We start from the raw sequence: 9,183 nt of genomic DNA, 5'->3' as shown, positions 1-9,183 counted from the left end.
AGATTTGAGGACTACACGTTCTACTACCGGCCGGATCCTTTTATGCTGTTTTTAGTGTTATCTATGTAAGTGTGCTACGTTTTTATTTAACAAATGTTTAAACGTTATCACACCATTGTGAGCTTTTCTTCTCCATGACTGTGGATTGCCTGGTGAATCCGAGGATTGTTTTGAGAGAAGATCTTTTCCATTGGCTGCCTATATCCCCCTTGCGGTTTTGATCTATCTAGATCCAGGGCTCTGGTAAGGGTCAGTGTGTATTTTGGTGGTGGTTTGCATGTCACACTGTCCGTCTGCCAGTCACAGGGGGAGAATTTGTGTGTGATTACCAGACAATATCACACTATCTAGTTTTATTTTTGTTTGCTTTCTGGATGTTCCACTGACGGACTGCTGGGAAGACCATATCAAGATTCTGATCTCCTGTGCAGCCCAGGTGTTTGGCTACTTGCTCGGCTTGATCCATTTGGATCTGAATATCTGGTAAGGGTCAGCATTTTCAGGGAGCAGTGATCCAGATTTCTCTTCACGTTGTGATTCTATATGGAATTTAATTATTCACAGAACTTTTACACCGTTTACATTTGTTTAAAGAAGAATTTTCTTCTCTTCCTTGGGACTTTATAGTGCTCACTATTTAATTTGATAAGTCACATATTTTTTAGCGCAACTCCACTCCTTTTTTCATAGTATTCTTTGTTTGTATAAACATCTTGAGTTTGCAGCTGTTTTTGATTGTAATAGATAAGCGCACTTTTTTTCACTTTTTCCATAATTCTTATGGAGGATCAAGCATGGCGGCTTGCAAGACAAGCCCGCCAGCTCAGAGACCCCTCTAACGGAAGAAAAGGGCCACCTTTCGAGATAGTGTTAAGAGAAAATCTCTCTGAAGTTTCCAAAGGGAAAGCTCCTGAGGAACCAAGAGCACCAGAGTCAAAACCCATTGGGGAAGAGATGGGCCAAGAGGGGAAAGAATATGACAAACCCCCTGCACAAAGAGGTACCCACCAGGGAACGGGCCCCAAAGGGCCACTGAAAGAACACAGCCAAGGCTGAACTCTGCCCCCAAACGGTGCTTAAAAGTAATTTGAGATCCACACCAAGCTGTAAAAAACAGCAGGACCCTGGCCATCGAATACGTCCGTGGACGTCACTTCATCTCTTCGCACCAAGAGATGTAGGTCTGCCAGGTGTGACTGTAGATTCTCCTGGAAGAAAACTACCATGCCCTCAACATGGTTGAGATGACCGAGTCAGACAGACCCCGGTCTCTTAAAGTCTGGCTACCAATAGCCATATTGAGTAAGTTAGTGACTGTACAACAGAAGGAAGTATGGAACCTCGAGACAGAAGGACCTCTCGCCCTGGCGATGGCCAGGGAACCTCCGTTATGAAGCGCCCGAAAACGGCGTCACAAAGATGGCCGCCCGCTGCACATGGCGCGGCTACGACAAAATGGCCACCAAAAACCTCCCAAAAAATGGCGCCAGCGTCGGCCAAACGGCGGCAAAACGCCACCTTTTAAACAGGGAAAGCCTCCTAGAGCCCCCACAGGAAAAACCCAGTATCAGACAGAAAAAGGTGCCAGATAACACAGCCCTCTCAGGAAAGCCCCCCCCCCCTCGGACAGCGTGCCTTAGCAATGCAGCAAGGGAAAGGAGCAGGGAAGGGAGGAGTGCGCCTCCACTGTCAGGGCACCTCCGAACCCCAGGAATGCCCAGCCGTACCAACCCACCGAAGTAGGAGGGACTGAACTTACCCATCCGAGCGAGGACTCGCTGACGCATTCCTGACAGACCTACAACCGCAATGGAGGTAACTGTCGGCCCGGTCCACTGTGAGTGAGGCAACACCACAGCCCAGTCATATGTGGACCTCGGAGCAAAGCTCACGGCCAACTCAGGAGTCATGAGGTATAGCGTGGCAGACCAAGCCTCTTTGCATAGGTGTGTCCACGCTTGCTGGTCGGACTGAGTAGACTACAAGGATCTATAATATCCAGCCTGTCACTCAGCTGACAGTTGAAAGAAGATTCTTCAAGAATAAAATACAATTTCTCCTCAGGGCGCTGGGCCCAAAGGGAGCCATACGTCCTTCTCCTTTGCTAGGCAGAACAAAACTGAGGCTGCATGCTGCAGTGAGGAGGGTTATGTCTGGAGGGACCGCCCCCTGGGCGGGGCTGTTCAACTCTGTTAATTTAACATGTATTTAACCATTTAACATGTTTCTGCCTTGTCCTCTCCTGTAAACAGGGAACATAACCCACTTGTCAAGACTTAAGGAGCTGTGTCCGTCCATGGACGATAAGAGAAATATTTTTTTTGCCCTAAATGGGTGTTTTTTGAATAGAACTATAGAAAACAGTATGTAAAGTGTGTATCTCACACGTACAGATAAGCAGGCAAGACTGCAAACACTGGAGGAAAAACTGTAAAATATATTTTTTGGCCCTAAATGGGTGTTTTTTGAATAGAACCATAGAAAACAGTATGTAAAGTGTGTATCTCACACGTACAGATATGCAGGCAAGACTGCATAAACTTGAGGAAACACTGCAAAAATTTTATTTTTTCCCTAAATGGATGTTTTTGAAATAGCACAATAGAAGAAAAGTATATAAAGAGTGTATCTCACAGTAACATATGCAGTGCTGGTGTAATATGCAGAGTATCTCACAGGAACATATGCAGTGCTGGTGCAATATGCAGAGTATCTCACAGGAACATATGCAGTGCTGGTGCAATATGTAGAGTATCTCACAGGAACATATGCAATGCTGGTGCAATATGCAGAGTATCTCACAGGAACCTATGCAGTGTATCTCACAGGAACCTATGCAGTGCTGGTGTAATATGCAGAGTATCTCACAGGAACCTCTGCAGTGCTGGTGTAATATGCAGAGTATCTCACAGGAAAATATGCAATGCTGCTGCAATTTGATTTGTGAAGCAGGACTGACTCCTATATATTTCTCTCCCTATAAGAACAATCTGGAACCTTTCCCTAAACTATCTAATGCAGAGTATCTCACAGGAACATATGCAGCGCTGGTGCAATATGCAGAGTATCTCAGAGGAACATATGCAGTGCTGGTGCAATATGCAGAGTATCTCACATGAACCTATGCAGTGCTGGTGTAATATGCAGAGTATCTCACAGGAACATATGCAGTGTTGGTGTAATATGCAGAGTATCTCACAGGAACATATGCAATGCTGCTGCAATTTGATTTGTGAAGCAGGACTGACTCTTATATATTTCTCTCCCTATAAGAACCATCTGGAACCTTTCCCTAAACTATCTAATGCAGAGTATCTCACAGGAACATATGCAGCGCTGATGTAATATGTTTTCTGAAGCAGGACTGACTCCTATATATTTCTGTCCCTATAAGAACAATCAGGAACCTTTCCCTAAACTATCTAATGCAGAGTATCTCACAGGAACCTATGCAGCGCTGGTGTAATATGATTTCTGTAGCAGGACAGTCTGACTCCTATCTAAATCTCTCCCTCAGATCAGATCAGCAGCAGCTTTTCCCTACCCTATCTAATGCAGAGTGACAAGCTGTGCTCTGTCCCTCTAGCTTATATAGAGTCTGGGTCACATGCTGCACTGGCCAATCACAGCCATGCCATTAGTAGGCATGGCTGTGATGGCTTCCTAGTCACAGTAGTAAAAAAAATGGCGATTGGCTGCCCTGCAGCCCGCCATAATATTGCCGAACACCGGACCCGAACCCGAACTTTCAGCAAATTGTTCGGGTCCGGGTCCAAAAAAAAAACAAAGTCCGTACCGAACCCGAACTTTACAGTTTGGTTTCGCTCAACCCTAGTATCCTACACTCTCAACCCTCCTCCCTGCATTTTGCTCAAGACTTGCACATAAATCCTAAAAAGACCTCTAGACAGGAGCCTGAGTTGTGCTTTTGGGACAGGAAACAGGGCAGACTCTCACTGTACAAACAAATGGCAACCACCCCACCCTACTGTATTACTAGCCTTTGCAGCAAGGAACACATGGAAGAGCAAAAACAAACAAAAACTCATATTAAAAAAATATATATATTTGACCCCAACAGTTCATGTTAGCCACTTGCTGCCCGCCATAAAGCAAAATGATGGCGGTAAAGGGGTTTCAATATCCTGACTGGACGTCATATGACGTCTTCAGGATATTGAGCAGCTGCGCGCCCCCTCGCGGCGATCGTTGTTGCGGGGTGTCAGTCTGACACCCCGCAACACCGATCTAGGTAAACAGTCTCTGACGGAGACTCTTTACCATGTGATCAGCCGTGTCCAATCACGGCTGATCACGATGTAAACAGGAAAAGCCGGTAATCGGCTTTTCCTCACTCGCATCTGTCAGACGCGACTAGAGGAGAGCCGATCGGCTGCTCCTCTGACAGGGGGGGTTTGTGCTGATCGATTATTAGCGCAGCCCCTCCGAGGATGCCCACACTGGACCACCAGGGATGCCACCAGACCACCAGGGATGCCCACCACAGGTATGCCACCCTAGACCACCAGGGATGCCAATCAAAAATGTATAATGGATGCCAATCAGTGCCCATAATGGATGCCAATCAGTGCCCACAATGGGCATCACTGATTGGCATCCATTATATTGAATTATTGTTTGGCACTGATTGGCATCCATTAGTACAACACATTACAGTACATCAGTGCCCATCCATGCCCATCCGTGCAACCTATCAGTGCCCATCCATGCCCATCCATGCCACCTATCAGTGCCCATCCATGCCGCCTATCAGTGCCCATCAGTGTCGCCTATCCTTGCCCATCCGTGCCACCTATTAATGCCCATCCGTGCCGCCTATCAGTGCCACCTATCAGTGCCCATCAATGCCGCATATTAGTGCCCATCATCAGTGCCACCTAATCAGTGCCACCTCATCGGTGGGCCATCAGTACCGCCTTATCAGTGCCCGTCAGTGCAGTACCATCAGTACCATCAGTGCCTATCAGTGAAGGAGAAAACGTTTTGTAACTGAAACATTTTTTTCTAAATTTTCAGTAATTTTTTTTGCAGAAAATAAAAATCACAGAGGTGATCAAATACCATCAAAATAAAGCTCTATGTGTGGGAACAAAATGATAAAAATTTCGTTTGGGTACAGTGTAGTACAGTGTAGCATGACCGTGCAATTGTCAATCAAAGTGCAACAGCGCTGAAAATGGGTCTGCGCGGGAGGGTGTATGGTATGGAAGTGGTTAAAAACAAGGGTTTTAGTTGCACACATTTGCAAACATGTGTGTAAACTTCAGTGGCCAGGTCAAGACAATCTAGTGTACTGCAATTCTAACTTTATAATTTTGAGAGTCTCCCAAGTTGGAGCACCGGACATGCATTCCAATTGCTTCTCCAGCCCCTCTGTTCCAGGACACCTCTTCAATGACCGTGTAAGGACGAGGCTCCTTCTCAGCTCCCGGGGCTCCTCCACTGAGGTGCGCAGTCCCCCCCAGATAGGGATGGGCCTTGTGCTGCGATCTAGCACTCCATTCTCCATGTCTCCCAGCCAACAACTCCCCTCCAGTGGGCTGGACCTGAGCTTATGAAGGAGGCCTGCCCCCTGCCAATTCCAATTGGGGATTGGTCAGGGCTCCTCACATGAACTCCCTGTCAGTCCAGATCCCAGCCCTGCCCCTCCTCCAGAACATTCTCCCTGAAAGCAGGGGAGGTGCCCAAGAACTGAAGCACAGGTGGTCACACCCACTGCTACACTAACCACTCCCTGCCCTCCAGATCAAAAACAAGCAGGCCTAGCCAATTTTCAATTGCTTGGGATTTTGATACCCCACTTGATTGAAAGTGAGAGGTTCAATATCATGCAAATATGTTGCATAATCTTGCAGTTATCTGGAACATATAATAGCCCCTAACAATAGGCACCAACAATAATCGCATGTAAAAATATGACAGGCTGGTTGTACCTAAGATGATCGATCGATTGGGTACATTTTCCTCTGTCAATGCTGTTAGTCTGCCTTCATTGATTGTAGATTGTGCTTTTGTTTCATGCCCCATTCACTTTTGCTTGTGCATTCACTAATGTGTTAACCTACATTGCGTTAAGGCATTCATTTTGAATGTAAACAATAAAAATGTACTGGTAGCTTTTTTTTAATGACACAGCACACAACGCACAGGTAGTGAATTACTGTGCATTTTGGTGCACTGTTAGACATGTGCATCAGAGCTCGGGTGATATTCAAAATGAATGACACCACAATGCTCTAATGCCCGGTACACACGATCCGATTATTGGACGAATGATCGTCCGTTTTTTTTTGTATGCTAATCTCACGTCGAATCTGATGAGTTTACAAAAGTCACGAAAATTCTCGTACGGCAGAATAAAAAAATCGGAAGTGATGTCATGTGTTGTAATGCATTTGTATTGCATTTTCGAACGACAGCTGTACTGATTAAACGAAAATCGTACGATCTGGCATCGTACGAAAAAAATTTCCGTGCATGTCCGATAGAATAAAATCGGATGAACTGTCCTGATCGGCTCTCGGAAGCTCTGTACTAACGATCCGATTATCGTACGATCGTATCGAAAGCGACATTTTTCGTACGATTTTCGGATCGTGTGTACGGGGCTTAAGGCAGTGGTCAGCAACCCTGTCCTCAGGGCCCACAGGCCAGGTTTCCAAGATAACTGAAATACATTACAGGTGATGTCATTTGCAGCTCAGTGATTGCAGTATTCTAGTCTGCATCTCCCCAAGGTAATGCATAAAATATGGCCTGTTAGTGGGCCTAGAGGACAGGGTTGATGACCACTGCTCTAATGCATTTAACACATGTTAATGTGCATTGGAGTAAAGAGAGTCCCAGAGCCGGGAGGAAACCGATAGGAGGAGGGGCGGCATGACAGGGAGGGACTGCCAGGAAGTAGGGTTTTGGTCAGTGACCTTTTTCATGCCGTAAAAAACGGTCGTGTGTACGCTTTAACTAGGGGGGGAAAAACGTGCATGCTCAGAAGCAAGTTATGAGACGGGGAAATTAGCAAAATCAGCCCAAAGGGTGGCGCCATTAAAATGGAACTTCCCCTTTATAGTGCCGTTGTACGTGTTGTACGTCACCACGCTTTGCTCCAGCATTTTTTTTCACGAACGTGTGTATGCAAGGCAGGCTTGAGAGGAATCGCGAAAAATCACGTTGAGAAAAACTTTGTTTTTTTTTCATGACATGAATAACGGTCGTGTGTACGCGGCATTATGCTTTGCCTTTCATTGTGTTGTAATATGTTCTGGCCCAACTAATTAGAATCTTTTTTTTATTACATTTTTACTTTTTCTGCTCCTAGTTTGGTTCATAAACCCAAAGTATTGTCCTCATCCTCTGATAATTTGCATGTTCGTTGTCGCTGCTGTTCAATAGTCTGTAGAAAATATTCGGTTTCCCAGGGTTGAAAAGACTGGTTTGTAAACTGTTAAACTCAATACATAAGGATATACCGTAAATAGAATTAAAGAAAAATAAAGTGCAAATGATATAATTTACACTTGCATCTGGATGTGAATTTACTTCTAATGTAAATGTAGACGTCTTTCAAATGAGCCAAATGAGCCTGTCTAGCTACTAGCCACAGACAGGCAAACAAAAGTTAAAGCAACCAAAGGCAAACAGTTCAATAGGAAACAAAAACACCTCTTGTAATGGTTAGCCAAGCACTGCGCATACAAGAAAATGAACTGATTAGCCAGCATTTTCCCAAATGTTAAATCACTTTATTTTTTTTTAAACTAGTTACGCTCACAGCAGGCATTCGTCATGTAAAATTCTGTCCCGAAGCCCTGTTTATAATTCACATTAATATTTTTTTTTGTAGAATCCATTTATAATGTTACTGTACCTAAATACGATACTATAAAGTGACACCAAAATGTAAAATATGAAGCCTCGTAAACACGACCGGATTTTCAGCGGACAAAGCGTAGGACTTTTGCCCGAAGGGCGTTGGCCGGGAGCTTGTCTTGCTTACAAAACGGCAAAGAATTGTCGGCCAACAAACGCAAAACTACATGGTGTTTCAGCTCTTTAGCGCCACCCTTTGGGCAACTTCTGCTAATGTTGTGTTATGGTGAGCATTGCTTCTGAGCATGCATGTTTGTACTTTGGTGTTTTGTCCGACAATTGTTGGCAGACAATTTTAAAGCATGCTATCCCACATTGTCTGTGGAAAATCCGACCATTGTCCGATAGGGGGAATACAAATGGTTGTATTTTCCGACGACAGCCTGTCATCACACAATTCCCGTCGGAAAATCCAATTGCGTGTACGAGGCTTTAGGCACACTGGCTTAAAAAAACCCCCAAAAAACGCTACTTCTAGAGGAGTTTAGCGTTTTCCCTGTAGAAGCAGCTAATGTTATCCTATGTGTCTATGCACATTAGGACATTTAAGCCTCGTGGACACGCACGATCAGATTGTTGGCAGGGGATTGTTTGACAGACTGTTGGCCTAAATTCTGACCGTTAAGCCTCATACACACGATTGGACTTTCCGACGAGAATTGTGTGATGACAGGCTGTCGTTGGAAAATCCGACCATTTGTATGCTCCATCGGACAATTGTCTGATTTTCCACAGACAAATGTGGTATGGCATGCTTTAAAATTGTCTGCTAACAATTGTGTGTTGTCTGATTTTCTGATCGTGTGCTACAGAAGTCCGTCGTACAAAACTCCAAAGTACAAACACGCATGCTCAGAAGTAAGGATGAGCTCCAGTGTGTTCGCACAGTCCATGTGCAGAGCCCGCCAGGAAGTCGGCACCGCGCTGCGCTAATCACAGGCAGGGAGACATTTCACAATGCTCGGCTGCAGACATTGGCAAATGTCCCCCTGCCTGTGATTAGCGCAGCGCGGTGCCGAATTCCTGGCGGGCTCTGCACGTGGACTGTGCGAACAGGCCGGAGCTCATCCTTACTCAGAAGCAATGCTCACCATAATGCAACATTAGCAGAAGTTGCCCAAAGAGTGGCGCTAAAGAGCTGAAAAAACAAGCAGTTTCATGTTTGTTGACCGACAATTCTTTACCATTTGTATGCAAGACAAGTTCCTGGCCACCGCCCTTCGGACAAAAGTCCTACGCTTTGTCCGCAGAAAATCCGATCGTGTGTACGTGGCTTTAGTATGCAAGACAAGA

The sequence above is a fragment of the Rana temporaria genome, chromosome 2, assembly GCF_905171775.1.
Source record: "Rana temporaria chromosome 2, aRanTem1.1, whole genome shotgun sequence".
Lineage (NCBI taxonomy): Eukaryota > Metazoa > Chordata > Amphibia > Anura > Ranidae > Rana > Rana temporaria.
Note: the sequence above shows the minus strand (reverse complement) of the source record.